The sequence below is a fragment of the Hyperolius riggenbachi genome, chromosome 4, assembly GCF_040937935.1.
Source record: "Hyperolius riggenbachi isolate aHypRig1 chromosome 4, aHypRig1.pri, whole genome shotgun sequence".
NCBI lineage: Eukaryota > Metazoa > Chordata > Amphibia > Anura > Hyperoliidae > Hyperolius > Hyperolius riggenbachi.
This window is the reverse complement of record NC_090649.1, coordinates 318,563,199-318,580,486: the sequence shown is the minus strand read 5'-3', so window position 1 is coordinate 318,580,486 and position 17,288 is coordinate 318,563,199. Positions and strand designations below refer to the sequence as shown.

At 41.4% G+C, this 17,288-nt stretch overlaps 1 protein-coding gene across 8 annotated transcripts in view; it reads right to left on the bottom strand.

The window, feature by feature from the left end:
* Window positions 1-17,288, bottom strand: part of SASH1 (SAM and SH3 domain containing 1) — a 1,147,574-nt gene that overhangs the window by 1,048,703 nt on the left and 81,583 nt on the right. Inside the window, exons 2-3 of one of the 8 annotated variants that reach the window (XR_011019382.1) lie at window positions 9,625-9,707; window positions 3,244-3,453 (exon numbers count right to left, since the gene is read on the bottom strand). The exons of 6 other annotated variants lie outside the window; for them this stretch is intronic. The gene's annotated coding sequence lies outside the window, so the exon portion shown is untranslated. Of the gene's footprint in view, window positions 1-3,243; window positions 3,454-5,635; window positions 7,443-9,624; window positions 9,708-17,288 lie in introns of those variants that run through there. One more of the 8 variants, XR_011019383.1, reaches the window with a different exon arrangement.

Here is a 17,288-nt window from a genome sequence, read left to right as displayed (position 1 = left end):
TGGGAAGAGAGAAAATAGCGGTGATAGCTACGGGGGAAGCCTAGTGTTAGGTGTAGGTGAGGGGTAGTGTTAGGTGTAAGTGTGTGTGGGGGGTTAATGTTAGGCATAGGTAGAAGAGGGATTAGTGTTAAGCATAGGCAGGGGAGGGGTAAATTGAGACTTAGATTAGAGTAAGTGATAGTAGAATAAAGTTACTGATATTCCAGTAACAGTAAAAGGAGATAGTAGAATATCAGTAAGTTTACCAATATTCTATTAAGGTAAAAAGTAATACATAATACAATATTGATAAATGTACAAATATTCTATTATTCTATTATTGCATACATCTTGCAGTCATTTTAATGTGTGGCAGGTTAAAATATACACACTTTCAGCACATTTGCCAGATGCTGATCCAGGTGTGTGATTCAGATGCTAGTGGAGCCAATTAAATTTGCAAGGCAGACAGTGACTCATCAATCAGTCAGGCAGTACTGTTGACGTGTTGACATTATAGATACCTAACAGTGAAAGTGAAGAAATTCTGCAGAATAGAGTTGAAACTGTAAAAACACAAGATAAGTGTGGAAACATGATTTGGATTTAAACATATCTTCAAATATTGTTTGCAATAGACTTTCCAAGTTCAAATACACTTTATTTTACCGTTTTTTTTGTTTGTTTGTTTTTTTACTGTTGGGGCAGTTAAGACGTATGTTATACAGTATTGGGTGTTAAGACATTAAAGATTTTGTGTATTATCTGTTACACTGTAAATGTCATAGCCATATATTTGTAAATAAACACCTTTTAAAGTGCAACTGCATTCAAACTATAAATCTGCTTATACCAACATTAGTATAAAGGGGAGGGTACGTTTAAATTCAGTACTGTTGGTCTTGCCATTCATGCCAAGCTTCTGCTTTGCAATGCTACGGTATTTTCTGTGGTGTCAACATAATGAAAATCCACTTTCCAATGCCTAACCCTAATCTTATGACAGGTTAATGTTATCCATGTGTGATGAATCACCTTTCAAGTATTATACTCTTACCCATGCCTATTAACACTAATCTTCTCCTACTCTATCTCCTAACTATAACCTTCCTAGATAATTGCTAACCCTAACTGATTCTCACCTTTTGTTGTGTTCAGTATCTAGCACTAAATCAAAGCACTGCCAGGAAAAAAATTCACAGCCAGCACTTTGGCCATGCTATGGCACCCAAATTATGAACACTGTCAATCCGGCGCAGGAGACTTAGGCGCAGCCGGCGCCACCATAGGCCGTAATAAGAATTACGGCTATAGCGGCACACAGTGAGTAACTTCAGTGCCGTCAGAAGACGGAGATGAAGTTACTTTTTAAACACTGTAATTCGGCCTCCAGCAGTTGCTGGAAGCCAAATTATTTCATTCCTCACTATCCACGTGGACCTAGAGGGGGAATAGTATTTAACGTCACCGGGAACTTGTGCAGCAGCAGGATAAGCCATACTGGCTGTATCCTGCACCCAAGTCTCCTGGCGGTGAATTCTCTCATACGCCCCAAATGAACCTAATCTTACTACCCCACCAACCAAAACCCCCCAATGACAATGGTACTGAAATATAGGCCTTCAAAATACCCCCAGTTCATTAAAAAGCCTTTAAGCACCTACCATTTGGTAAAAGAATACAACAAACAGACTAATAATGGACATACTAAGGAAGAAGCAAAAGGTAATGAGGTGTAAATGCTTCCACTTTAAACACCCAGTGTGTAGACAGGGTCATCTTTTTTTAAACTCTCCACATACTGGTGGATGTGTGAAGAAGGCAAAGATTCACCTTTCTGCTCTTCACCTGAGTCATCCATAAAATGTATATTTAGTTAAATAGTGGAGAACAGAAATAACATAATTAATGGAAATTATATGTTAACTCTAGAACAGAACAAATTACTTTACAGTAAAACTAATTGTACGCGTCTGCATGCATAAACTTTTGCAGGGTACAATTAATAACTGCTGTCATACTAAATATATGAATGGTCAGTGCTTTGCTAGCTGAATGCAAAAGCAATTCCATGAAATAGCATATTTTGTCAGGATGCCCACAAACCCTTATTATAATTTAACTTGGTTTCCCGGGGAAAGAAAGGTGATGCATCAAGGTATTTTGTCTTCTAGTTTTCTCTATATCTGTTTTAAAAGCGATCTTGTGAATTAAGTCTGATACGGTACATTACGAGTGGAATTCAATAAGGCTCAACAGAATTTCACCATAACCAAACAGGCTCCTGACGAAGTGGTCACGTGGACCACGCCATGCATGGAGCGTTCATGTGCCTCCCTACACCCTAAATATTAGGCTGCTGCTGATCCACTACTGGTGACCCGGTCCTGAGTTGGTGATGTATACTACCTCCTTTTTCTACTTTTATCAGATTCTCACTATTTGATTGTGCATCATTGTTAGCTATTATTACTTATGTATACAGTTTACCAGGTATACGTTTGATCTTAATCTACAAGCATTTATTGATTGTGCATCATTGTTAGCTATTTTTACTTATGTATACAGTTTACCAGGTATACTTTTGATCTTAATCTACAAGCATTTATTGCTTTCTCCTTTCTTTCACTATTTAATCACTATGCATCTATTAAGGCACGTATCATTCATTAGTGGCATTAAAGGGGCACTATGGCGAAAAAATGTACAATTTAAAGTATGTGCAAACATATACAAATAAGAAGTACATTTTTTTTCCAGAGTAAAATGAGCCATAAATTACTTTTCTCCTATTTTGCTGTCACTTACAGTAGGTAGTAGAAATCTGACAGAAGCGACAGATTTTGGACTAGTTCATCTCTTCATAGGGGATTTTCAGGGATTTATATATTTTCAAAAGCACTTAGTGAATGGCAGTTGCTCTGTCCAACTGCCAAAAACTGTGTAGCGAGCAGGGAAGCTGGCCAGCAAAATTGTTTAAATACTTTTTAGGGAATATCTTTATAAAGAATAAAAGCCTTGCTGAGAATCCCCTATGAAGAGATGTAATTTGTCAGTTACATAGCGAGGAGGTGAGTGTGGTCAGTTGATTTCTGAAACTACTAACCAGCCAGTTGGCACACACATGGGACACTGCACAAAAGTCACCCCCCCCCCCCCACACACACACAGTCATACACACCTTTACACCCATACTTACTTCATTGAGATTTACAGTATCGAAACATAAAGACAAACAATATTAGTGAATAAAATAGACTTTTATTGGAGTTTAAATTACCTGCTTAAACCTTTTACTGTCCAACCAACAAAATTAAATCAGTACACAGGTGACCCGGACACCAACCAGACCAAATAAATCACAAGGTGGGAGACATTACCCCCAATTAGATCATATAACAGTTAACACTCTTCTTCACAGCATGGTAAGAGTCACTTATTGCTTTCTTCCATAACAACCAGGTCCTGAGGTCTCTGGAAAGATAGAGAAGAGTAAGCGCAAGCATTACCACAGCAGTGTCAGCAAACATCAGTATCAGTTGACCTGGAAATTAACAGCCCATTTCGCATTGCATACATACATATCCCTTTATCATGTTTTTTAATATTTCAGAATATAGAATGGCTCAATAGACTCATGGGATCCCCAGGTTATTGCTGGTTGTCCTATTGCACAGGGTTCCCACTCACCACCTTTAGGGCCTTTTTCCACTAGCCTGCGATTTGCGATTTGCTTCTGATCGCAAATCGCAAGGTACATTAAACTAATGGAAACTGCAGCAGCAATTTCCATTAGTGCGATCCGATTGCGATGCGATTTTGGTCAAAGCGCAATCGTCGTCCTGCCGCGTTTTGTATGCGATTGAGCTGGACTATAATGAGTATAGTAGCTCAATCGCAATCGCAATCGCATGGTGGAAATTGAAACGCGATTGCGATCGCGATTGGAATCGCGATTGCAATCGCGATCGCATTTCATAGTGGAAAAGGGCCCTTAATCTCATACTTAATACAAGTCTTATTAAAATAATCCAGACAAACAATAATGGTAAATAAAAATCGTCTGGAGCTTTCTATTGGAGTTAAAAGATTTGATTAATCCTTTAACCATAAGATAAACAAAACTACTAAATCAGTTCCACATAAAGATGCCCAATCAGGTGACCCAGACACCAACCAGATAATATAAATATAACTCTTGTACACCCACAGAGTGGGCAACATTACCTGACCAGCCAGGCCTTAAAGGACTGCCCCCTATTACCGCAGCCCATTATAACATAGATTGAATGTTCATGTTAAACATTTCTAACTTTATATCAGGTAAGTACACCCAATTTGGTCTAAAGAGGACTAAGTAAATCCCTCCAATTCAACATGCCTGTCGGCAAAACCTTCAATAACCAGCAAACATTTACTGAATACTTTATATTTCTGATGTTACACATAAATGTTAACCCAAGCTCAAGTCAGATTTTTCTAGCTATAATCGTTGACAAAACCAAGATAGCACAAGGCATTTTAACAAGCAATTCAGAAAGAGCTATTCATATACTGTGCACCAGACTAAAACAATGAAACTCATTTCCACCAACAGAGATAATAATGCTACGAGGTGGCCAAACAGAAATAAATGATTTAAATGCTGACAATAGCTGTCTCATTCCCCCCACCATTTCATTCTCTTAACCATTTCAGCCCACAAATTGTTTTCACTTTATGGACCAGCGGTATTTTCACATTTCAGTGCCTCTCCCATTCATTCCCCACTAACTTTATCACTACTTATCACAACAAAATGATCTATACCTTGTTTTTTTCACCACCAATTAGGCTTTCTTTGGGTGGTACATTATGCTAAGTATTATTTTATTCTAAATGCATTTTAATGGCAATAATAAGAAAAAAAATGAAAATAATAATTATTTCTCAGATTTCGGCCACTATAGTTTTAAAATAAAACACAAAACTGAGGATAAAAGCCAAAAAATTGATTTTCCCATTTGTCCCGGTTATTGCAACATTTAAATTATATCTCTAGTACAATGTATGGTGACAGTATTTTATTTGAAAATAAAAGTGCATTTTTTCAGTGTTACATCCATCACTAGTTACAAGCCCATAATTTAATAATAATATACCCTCTTGACATACATAGTCAAACATTTTAGTCCCTAAAGTCTGTAAGTGTCATTTTACTATTTGGCCACAAAATGTCCTTGCGCATTATTTCCTATTACGTACAATAAGTGCGCTAAATAGGAAGTAATGTGTGCCTGTGTTACTTCGGAAGTGACGCAGGCATCTCATTGATGCCTGTGATCACGTTGGCCTAGAGGGGGGATTAATTATCAATCAGCGGAGGGAGTGGCGGAAACTATCGAGCAGGAGGCAGCGTGGCACCATGATTTGACAATGATCACTGTTTTTGAAAAAAACAGTGATCATTCTCACCAGACAAGTACAGATTGGCTCAGGGGACTTCCGTCCCCTGTCACCAATACCCCTGTATCTGGGACGATCGCAAATGCGAGCTTCCGCTCGCACAATCATGTGCACAGCCCCTGCGGCTACAGCAGCACCAGCCGCGGACGTGAGACTCACGTCCGTGCGGCAGTAATGGTTAATACCTTTCTAGAAAACTCTGTCTGCATCCTCAGCCAAAACAAAATGTCCCCCATAAAGTTTTTGCTTTTCCCTCATTTGTGTCCAGAATATAAAAGAATGTCCCACAATCCGCATTACCCACTGCCAGCCTGGAAAACAAAACAATTATATTTTACATATATGCATGCAAATTTGTCTGGGAATATCAGTAAAATACAGCTGACTTTTAATCACTCAGTAGCTGGCCCAGTGCAAAAAGAATGGTTGTAGATGTCTGAATAATGTAAACCAAGTACATTAAAAAATGATGTGAAGACAGCAGTGAAATAAGTTCAAAAGAGAACTGTTAAGATGGCCCCTGTCCAGTTTTTATTTTGAATCCTTTTCTACCTTTTTAGAATGTGTTGTGTCTCACAAAATGTCTCCAGGATCCCTTGTCCATTACTTGGACGACTTGCTAATAATTGGTCCTGGTGATTTTCAGATTTGCCAGACACCGTTGAATGTTTATATTGACTTGATGGCTGTTTTTGGGGTGCCCCTAGAACTGGAGAAAACAGTTTACCCTACAACCTCAAAAGAATTTAATTAAAATAAACTAGAAAACGAGAGAATGGAGCTTTGCTTACCTGAAGAGAAAATGAGTGTAAGTCATTAATAAATGGGTTGTTAGAAAAAGCTGTAGTGAAGGAGATTCAAACCTTGTTGGGGCGCTTGGCATTCGCATCAAGGATAATGCCAATGGGGAGAGTGTTCTAAAGGAGATTGTCAAAGGTCATTGGGGGGCTAAAATCCCCACATATGCATGTCTGTTTAGGCAGGGATGTTAAAGAAGATTTTCTGGTCTGGTTTGAGTCCCTGTCTTGTTACAGTAGTAAGTCAGTGTGGCAGCAGGAGGGTTTTTTTGGACAGAAATGTGAAGTTTTGAACAGATGCGGCAGGATCAACATGTTATGGTGCATATTGGCAGGGTAGATGGGCAGCTGTAGATGGGCAGGGTAGAGATGAAATTTATGAATAGGATTCAGAAACATATTAACAGGTTTATGGTGAAAGTGCTCCGGGAGTTGGGAGGTCTAACTATCTGCCGCATGGAGTTGGAAGGGGCTGAGATGGTCTCTATAGGAGGGACAAAGTTGGCCTCGATATGTTCAATGCTAATTGACACTCAGCTATTGAAAAGACCATGGTTTTGGGGGGCCAGTCCAGTGTAACTGGCTAGAGACATGTTTATCTGGTTATTGGAAATTAAATGATGATTCAGTTAATAAAGATTTTGATGATCAATGATTCTTTACCCCACTAAAAATGGCTGTGACCTTTTCCAAAATGTTGGTGTCTGCCTTATATAATTTCATGATATTAATGATAGTTTGGTTAAGTACATGGGGTGAGCAGTGCCATGTTACCTCCTTTTCTCTTTGTAAAATATGTAAATAAAGAAAAGATTTAACCAGAGGCTACAAGATTAGTGAATATATAAAGGAGTATGAGAGGGAGCGCAGTATCAGCTACTATACATATGCAATAACTAATTGAGACTTGGAAACTAGACTATTAACAGCAAACATCACCTTTTTGTCTGCAAAAAAGAAAACAATGACAAGAAGCAGTTCACAAAAAACTTTCCTGTAAAGCCTTAGACCACAGCAAGCATCAGTGTATAATTCAATGTATCTCTCAAAACGACTCCCTGTTGCCATAATATTTTACAATTATTGCACCCAAGGAAGTCCTGCCACACTTTCAAATCCTCTCTTATGCTGGGAACACACGGGTAGTTTTTGCGGCAGATAGATAGTTAGATAATTTCCGACATGTCCGATTTCCAATTCGATCATTTTGCCGCTTGGTTCCTGATAGAGATGAATGGAAAAAGATAAGAAAAATGAGTGGAAGATAAAAGAATCGAGTGGAGAATCAAGCAGCAAAATGGATTGAGCGGAGAATCGAGTGGAAAAAAACGACCTGTGTATTCCCAGCATGACATCTTTGTTCATTCTAACACGCAAATGAAGAAGCTTAAAGCCAAAGATAAAGAAAGTCAATCTTCTTGAAAAGGCTTTCCCCATAGGCATAACTCTAGACACAAATGTTAACAGCCCAGGGAGAGATTACACTTTCTTAATTGTTGCCGTCTCTCTTTTAGGCAACAAAGAAATAGACCCCTGAAACTTGCTTTACTTGTGGTGAACAACGTTCCCTACCATACGATAAAGGTCAGGCAACAGAGGAGCAAATCAGATAAAAATATATTAAAAACTGTTTAAAGTGGGAGGTAGTGGTGTACTGACCACCCCATAGAAGACTCAAACAGTCAAAATCGAACAACAAAACTTTAATTGTGTAGTCCAAACATGCGACACTTTCTCAGGCAATATACTGTACAATAGCAACTGAGTGTCAGCTCGTAGCAATTGTGGCGCTTTTTGTTGTCGGCTACTGACTGTTTGAGTTTCCTATGGGGAGGTAAGTCCACCACTACCTCTCATTTTAAACTGTGTTTAGTACATTTTAATCTGATTAGGGCCTCTGTTTCCTGACCTATATTATTTAGTCCTTGGTAGCGGGGTGTTACCCCCATTTTCCTTTCTACAGAGATTGACATCTTAATCCTGAGTGGGGATGGGTTCATTCTACCCACCTGCCCTTATTGTGGTTGCCTGTGTTAACCTTCCTGGCAGTAACCCTTACCTGAGCTCGGGGTAGAAAAAAATTAGCTGCGAGTGGTAAGCCCAAGCTCAGGTCTGGGAAGAAGAGAATTCCCTGCTTTCTTATGTGTTCAGGAGTCCCATACGCAATCGGCGCTGCGCAGCGGGACTACTGCATCTGTCCCCGGCCTTCTCTGGCCGCCGGGATCCCCATATCCTCTTCTTCCGGGGACCCGGCGGTGAAACGTCGTGACGTCACGGGGTGGGACAAAATTTTAAAGCGGCCTGAAGAGTCACACAGGCCACAAAGAAAACAGAGAGAAATGCTCCCTGTATGTGTTTGTATGATGTGTATGTATATATATATATATATATATATATATATATATATATATATATATATATATATATGTACATGTGTGTGTGTATATATTTATATGTGTGTGCGTGTATATATATAAATATATATATATATTAAACTCAACTGGCCAAATCTGTCCTAGTATAAGGGCTGAATTTAGAACTTATTGCCAAATTTCCTAATACAAGACAAGGCTTATTTAAAGTAAAAAACAAGCTCAAGGCTGCATATTTTCTGTTATTTCCAGATTAGCCTTATTTAAAGGACAACTATCAAATAATTTGTTTTTCTCAAAACGCCATTAATAAATAAGAGTGGCTTTGTACTTAAAGAATGTGATCCTGTTTCTCCTGCTTTACCTGCATAACGGAATCCGATATAAGTATTGATGGCGTCAGACCTCTGAACAGCCCATATTCACAGGAGACAACATCTATGAAGAAATGTGTATCACAATTTGCTCTGCAAGCCGCGTGATTGAAGCAACAAGATAGTTAGCTCGCTCCTCTGTTATTCACAAATACCATAATGTGCATGCACGCAAGCAGAGCCCTCTGATTAGAGTTTTCAGTTGCCATCTGTGAACACTAGAGGAGCAAGCTGACTATCTTGTTGCAATTGCATGGCTTGAAGAGCACAGTGGAGGGACCAGTAATTAGATTGTGTCATACATTTTCTTCACATGCGTCCTTTGTGAAGACACCAGCAGTCAGACTCCACAAGTACTTTTATGGGACATTGTTATGCAAGTAGAGCAAAGTCACTCCTAATTAATAATCTCATTATGAAACATTAATTATTTGATAGTTCCCTTAAGCCACTTAAGGCATTGTCAAAAGCAAAAAAAGTAAATCTGCAAGACTAGCCTGAAGTTATTAAATATTGTCTGCTAGAGAATGAGAAGCCGGAATTGACCTGAAATTAACATGAACTTGGAATGAAGGTCCATGAACACTAAACCAAACCATACAAGTATAGTCAATGTAGAAAATACAATTCCTAATGGGCTGCTAATTTCCAGCTTACCGGATATTGAACTTTGCTTGACTTTGCTGTGGTGCTGCTCGCACTCTCTTCCTTCACTTTCTGATAACTTCAGGACCTGGTTGCTGTTGAAGAAAAATATATTTAGCTATTGCTATGCCACAAAAACAATGTGAACTGTTATCCAATTGGTAACTTAGTTTGCTAAAGAACTGTTATCCAGTTTCTCAGCATCATTGTTATTTTCAACATTATCTTTGAAAGAAATCATCTGAATCATGGGTATCTCCTCCTCCTTGACCATTCATCTCATGGAATCTGTTAGTGTGCTCTGACCAATGTCAAACAGGGATAATGAGTGTGGAAAGATGGAACAGAAGTCGGCACTGCTGGGTCTGTTTTCTTTTTGCCTAGCATTCATGCAATTGCAGGCAAAGCATAGACTCACGGGAACACCTGGTGCAAAACAGCTGTCAGGCTACTCTATTTTCCCCAACACCTTCCACCATTTTTGGTGCTACACTGTTATGTGCCTCTTTGTCTGCACTTGCAGCTATGCACTGAGCACTTTGAATAAAACAACAGATCCAGCAGTGCTGAGTCCTGTTACATATTTCCTTCCCCAATTTATAAAACGTTCTCCTTAATATGCATAGGTGATGCAGCACACCACACTTCCACAGAAGAACTGCATCTACATAGATCTTTGATGCTGTGATCAGTAATGAATGCAAAACCTTTTGTTCAGCCTTCAGCCAGAGCCAGACCAAGACCATCCAGCCTACACCCCTGTTTTTTGGTTTAAAGGGTAAAAGGCAAGTTGGAAGATCTCAAGCCAACAGGACACTGGCAGAAAATGTATACACCCATTTGGCATTTTCTACAAATTAAAAAGTTTATTGAAGTAAGTCATCTTATCATGCGTGTATTACTGTGCATACACTGTTTCACTTGAAGGAAAATGTTCATATATTGCTTAACTTTTTTAAAGGACACCATAAGTGATAGGGAGGCTGCCATATTTATTTCCTTTTAAACAATACCAGTTGCCTGACAGCCCTATTGATCTTTCAGGCATCATTAGTGTATGACTCACACACCTGAGACAAGCATCTGGCTAATCCAGTCAGAATTGTAGTCAGAAACAAATGCTCTGCATTCTTGTTCAGGTCTATAGCTAAAAGGAACACTGAGCCTTTGAGAACGTGTAGGAGCACGAAATGGTCATCAGGCCCATTGCTCCCCTAGACATCACCCTACAGCCTACCGGAGTTGGGAATGTAACTTGATTTAGCACGATGCACCATGGAATACCTGCATGCTAATAAATGGTGAAACTTGTACAGTAGTGCAAGAGGATCCCTTTTCTTCTCTGTTTTACTACATATAGCTTGTTTGTTCGAGCCCTAAGAGCACGCTGCAGTTGTTTGCTGCATTGCCAGGTACCACCTCTGAATTTGCCTAATCAACCATTTTGGAATATTAGGCAAATGGACATTGTTTGACGACAGTGATCACAGCTCTTTCTTTCTTACAGTGCCTGCAGCTCTTTCTTTTTCTCCATTCAATTTATAGCTAAAAGTATAAGATGCACAGGATCAGCAGGACAGCCAGGCAATGTGCATTGCATTGTGAAAATAAATATATGAGCCACCATATCCCTCTCACTTCAAGTGTCTTTTTTTGATTCAGCCAAATTTTTGTAAATTGTTGACATTCCATAAATTTGTCTATTTTGCTTACAAAAAAGGTTTTGATTTATATAGCATCAGGTCCAGAGATTCACTGCTTGACTCTTGCACTATACACTCAGCATGACTCTTGTACCTTCATTACACCTTATCAACTAATTTTGTATTAAATACGTTTTGTGATTTGAACAAAATGAATAATTACTAATATCATGTTATTTTCATTGTGTAGTTTAAATAGATAGAAATGGGATCTCCTACTGTGATATGTGCTAATAAAACAAATTTATGTTTTGAATTTTGTATAAGTCTATTGGCATATACAGTACGTCTGTATATATTGCTTTATTTATTGATTTAGAAAGGCAAATGCAGCCTAGATAATTAGACATGCATTATATGTACTGCTAAAATCAACACCATAACATATGCAGCCCTACAAATGAATAATATAAAATCTGAATAAAAAATATGCATAAGAACTTAAAAGGGACAGACTGACAGTGATGATAGTAAAGTCTGGAGACAAGAGGCACAAGCCGCAAACATGCATAATAAAGGATCCATCAGACATGGGCAGACAACTGGAACGAATTGCTTTCACCAAGGCAAGTGATTCTGCAAGAATCTTATGCAATGAAATATTGCCAAAATGTAATTTAAAGTAACAGCAAACTAAACTATGGATTGACTGCACATGCTTTATTTGAAATTTTGTTAGCTAAACAAAAATATACAATTAATGGTTTGTTTAGTAATCGCCTGTTGAAAAACAATTTACTTGAACATAGGAACCAATGTTAATCATCCCTTTTAACATTTGCTTGGCAGTTAGATTGCGCTGAGCGGCAATCTATTTAAATTCTGTTTCAATGATTGGTTGGAGCACAAGTGAGCTATGGCAAGGCATGCAAATTAACTATTGATCTCAGACACGGGTGTACTGAAGATATAAAACAAAGATTTTGTCAGAAGTAAAATGAATGTCTTTGAAATTGTGGAGCATATTTCAACATGAAGTTCAAATTTCTACTCTTGGCCAAATAATAACTGAACTAGAGATACCTTATTGGTGATGTTTCAGAGCATCCCTCAAGCAGTAATTGTGGTGGGTAGGAGAGGCACCTCAACTTGCATTTGTTGACTACTTACGCCTCTGACTCTTTGGGAAACACAAATTCCTGCCTAGGGGGTCTATTAGGCTGCTAATGTGGTATGTCATAAGGATCTGGAGGGCATTGAAAAAATGCTATCTTCTACAATCATTAGAATCGTTTTTTAACCTGATGAAGTAATATCTAAGATTGGGCATTTGATCTGCAACGTTTTGTTGTAGCAGCCCCAACAGGTTTGAGGATCAGTCAGTTTCACCACTAACAAAATTTGGCTCATGAAATGAAATGCTAACGCTTATATATCATTGTTACTCCTGTCTTTTTGGACTGAAAGTACTTGAGAGCTGTGGTCACTAAGGGTACACTCAGTTGGCCACCCTGGAGTGTTAGAGAGTCTTGCCCAAGGACTCCATGCTGGTTATGCACTGTCTAGATGAGATCTTGTTCTTCTTAACATCTACTTTAGTGAAGGGGTAGGATAATTGCTAGGTTTAGACTTGATATAGGGCTACAGGTAACATGACAACATTCTTTTGCACATGAATTGCATAAAAATGTTGTCATGCTAGTTAACCACCTGAGCGGTCTGGACGAGCTCAGCTCGTCCAACACCGCCGGAGGCTGCAGCTCAGGCCCTGCTGGGCCGATTTTAATGAAATAAAAAGCAGCACACACAGCCGGCACTTTGCCAGCCGCGTGTGCTACCTGATCGCCGCCGCAGCGTGGCGATCCGCCGCGTGCAGCGGCGATCCGCCGCGTGCAGCGGCGAAAGAGGGTCCCCCCAGCCGCCCGAGCCCAGCGTAGCCGGAACAAACAGTTCCGGCCAGCGCTAAGGGCTGGATCGGAGGCGGCTGACGTCAGGACGTCGGCTGACGTCCATGACGTCACTCCGCTCGTCGCCGCCGGAGGCGATCAGAAGAACACATCCGGAGCGCCCTCTAGTGGGCTTTCATGCAGCAAACTTTCAGTTGGCTGCATGGAATAGTTTTTTTTTTATTTAAAAAAAACCCTCCCGCAGCCGCCCTGGCGATCTTATCAGAACGCCAGGGTGGTTAAAGTACAACTGAACTGGGACAAAAAAAGTTACTTAACTGGGGCTTCCTTCCTATGCACTGCTGCCCACTCAGAAAGATCTGCGACTGGAGGTCTAATCTCAGCTACTGTGCATGTGTGGTCCTTTCCGTGCGCCTCCTACATCATGCTCCGATCATTGGGAGCATTCTGTGCTTGTGTAGCTCTCAAAATGTGATGATATGGGAGCATGATCGAGGAGGCGTGCGGATGGGACCACGTATGAGGAGTAGTGGTGACTAGAGCTTTAGTTGCAGATCTCTCTGAGGTGGCAGTGGCATGTAGTAGGGAACACAGAGGACACAGAGAAACCTAACAGACTATGGCCCCGGTAAGTAAAAATCAACCTTTTTTGTCCCAATTAAGTTGTGCCAGCTAAGCCGTGACCCAGGAAGTATCTCCCAGGTCTCAGCTTAGCTTCTGATTCGAGGAAGCTCACAGAGGCAGGCAGAGATGGAGACAGAGGCGGGGGAGCATGGATTGAATGAGAGTCTGCAGGTAAACAGAAGGCTAGCGACAAGGAGATTGTCGCCAGCCTGGCATTTTTTTACAGGGGGGCACAGCAGACCCCAGGGAGTCCTAGAGGCAGCAAGGACAAACAGGTTGATTCATTAAGCTTATTGCACTGACACACCGCGAGTTAAATAATTTAGCGCAAATTAATTATAACATGCGAATGCTACGCGTGGTACAGGCAGCATATCGTGGGCTCCTTAGTAATGCCAGATCCTTCTAAATGCCATGCGATAGCGACGTAGACAGACAGCAATACTTCACTAGTGAGGCCACTACTACGTTAATCAACCTAAAAAGGCACATAGATGATGCAAAAATCATATCTCTGGAATCTTGTCAGTGAGGAAAAAACAGAGCATAAGCTAGCAGTGCTGTCCAACTTCATGGGCATGGAGGGCCATTTTTTTTTCAGACCCCATGGTGGAGGGCCGAAGGTTCTTGCTAGAGCCGCAAATGCAATTAAAGGATAATTAGATTGGCAGCACTTTTCACAAAATGCAATTTAAAATAATGGTGAAGTAAAACACGAGGGTTCCATTGCCGCGCCGAAAAATGGGTGTGGCCATGGACCAGAATGCGGGTGTGGCCACGGGTGGAGACAAATTTACATGAACTTAGCAATGTGGGACATTAGATTAGGATAGTGGTGGTGAACCTTTTGGAGGCCGAGTGTCCAAACTGCAACCCAAAAGTCACTTATCGCAAAGTGGCAACAGCAATTTAAACTACATACAAACGTTTTAACTCATACATGAACATTATGGAAAATCCAAGTTGAAAATAAACTGTGAAGATAAACAATTTCATCCATCCTACTCCTGAAAAATGTGGGTTTTTTTTTAGAACCTCCCAGTTTTATTTTCCGTTTTAAAAAGCTAAAAAAGTAGGTTTAATGCTATTGTCTCATGATGACGATTCAGCTTTTCCATAGTCTCACAGTTCGCAATCATGTGACCCCCAACAAGACAAATTCAGCAATCATGAGGCCCCCAACAAATCATGAGGCCCCCAACAAGACAAATTCAGCAATCATGATGCCCCCAACAAGACAAATTTAGCAATCATGAGGCCCCCAAAAAATCATGAGGCCCCCAACAAGACACATTCAGCAATCTTGAGGCCCCCAACAAGACAAATTTAGCAATCGTGATGCCCCCAACAAATCATGAGGCCCCCAACAAGACAAATTCAGCAGTCATGAGGCACATAAATAGACAGCATTTCACATAAATAAGCAGAATGCCCCTTTAGTGACAGGTGCCCCCCACTTAGATAGTGACAGGTGCCCCCCACTTAGATAGTGACAGGTGCCCCCCACTTAGATAGTGACAGGTGCCCCCCACTTAGATAGTGACAGGTGCCCCCCAGCTAGATAGTGACAGGTGTCCCCCCCAGTTAGATAGTGACAGGTGCCCCCCCAGTTAGATAGTGACAGGTGCCCCCCAGTTAGATAGTGACAGGAGCCCCCCCAGTTAGATAGTGACAGGTGCCCCCCCAGTTAGATAGTGACAGGAGCCCCCCCAGTTAGATAGTGACAGGTGACCCCCAGTTAGATAGTGACAGGTGCCCCCCCAGTTAGATAGTGACAGGTGCCCTCCCAGTTAGATAGTGACAGGAGCCCCCCCAGTTAGATAGTGACAGGTGCCCCCCAGTTAGATAGTGACAGGTGCCCCCCCAGTTAGATAGTGACAGGTGCCCCCCCAGTTAGATAGTGACAGGTGCCCCCCCAGTTAGATAGTGACAGGTGCCCCTCCAGTTAGATAGTGACAGGTGCCCCCCCAGTTAGATAGTGACAGGTGCCCCCCCAGTTAGATAGTGACAGGTGCCCCCCCCAGTTAGATAGTGACAGGTGCCCCCCCAGTTAGATAGTGACAGGAGCCCCCCCAGCTAGTGACAGGTGCCCCCACCAGTAGCGAGCCCGTTACCTCTGGGGCTGGCCTCTCCTGTGTCCCCGCTGGCCTCTCCGGTGTTCCCGCTGGCCTCTCCGGTGTCCCCGCTGACGATGCCGCTGCTGCCTCACAGATCAGACCTCACAGATCGCGGCGACTGAAGCAAGCAGAGCGCGCGCATGACACCCGCGCGGCAGAACGTCACATGCGGAAGTGACTAATGATTCACTTCCGCATGTGACGTACTCCGTGCGGGTACCATGCGCCCTCTGTTTACATCAGTCGCCGCGATCTGTGAGGTCTGATCTGTGAGGCAGCGGCAGCGGGGGGACATAGGAGAGGCAGCGGCAGCAGGGGGACATAGGAGAGGCCAGCGGGGACACCGGAGAGGCCAGCGGGGACACAATAAGAGGGAGCAGGCATGGCGCCCATAGCGCAAGCCATGCCTGCATCCCAGGGAGACGAGCGGGCCGCAGCAGGTGGCCTGGCGGGCCGGATGCGGCCCGCGGGCCGCCAGTTGGACAGCACTGAGCTAAGGTATGCATCAAGATTAGAAGATCTTACTATATACCTGCTGAGATCAGCACGATCTGATGATGATGAAGATATTATATTTATAGACGTTTGCAAAATTGTTGTAATAGGCACATTTATGTCACTTTCTTTTTTAAAGTAGTGTTAAAAACACATTATGGCATGCCTGAATTTTGTATTTGATTTTACAATGAGGCAAAAATCACTGTAGTGCAGGCAGTGGGATGTACAACAATTTGATTTGTATGAGGTGGAGCTGTGTTGCAGGCCTCTAATTCTGAGGCCATGTAAATGTACATTTTTATTATTATTATTTAGTATTTATATAGGGCCAAAATCTTCAGCAGTGCTTTACAAATTATACAGTCTTGTCACTTTACTGTCCCTCAGAGGGGCTCACAATCTACCATAGTCATACGTCCATCATAGTGTAGGGCCAATTTAGAGAAGCCAATTAACTTATCAGTATTGTTTGGGGATGTGGGAGGAAATTAGAGTGCCCACAGGAAACCCACACAGGTACAGGGAGAACATACAAACACAGTGCAGGTAGTGCTGCAAGTCAGATTGCTATCCACTACACTACTGTGCCGCCACTTTATGTAGAGTTTTATGAAATTACAAAATCCAACAAAACCTGTCCATAAATACAAATTGTCATTCTGATATTTCAATTTTCAAATGTCAACTCAAGGTTAATTATTTGAGTCAAATTAAATTATTTACTCCACAGTAATTACACACAATCCCATGGGCCACAGTTTTAGAGTTTTACATCACCCATGAAGATTTCCCACATGTGCATATTTGTGTACTGAAGAGTTCTCAATCCATAGGACAAGAGTTTACCTAATGAACACCATGATTACTGATGGGATGTCTCACAGCAA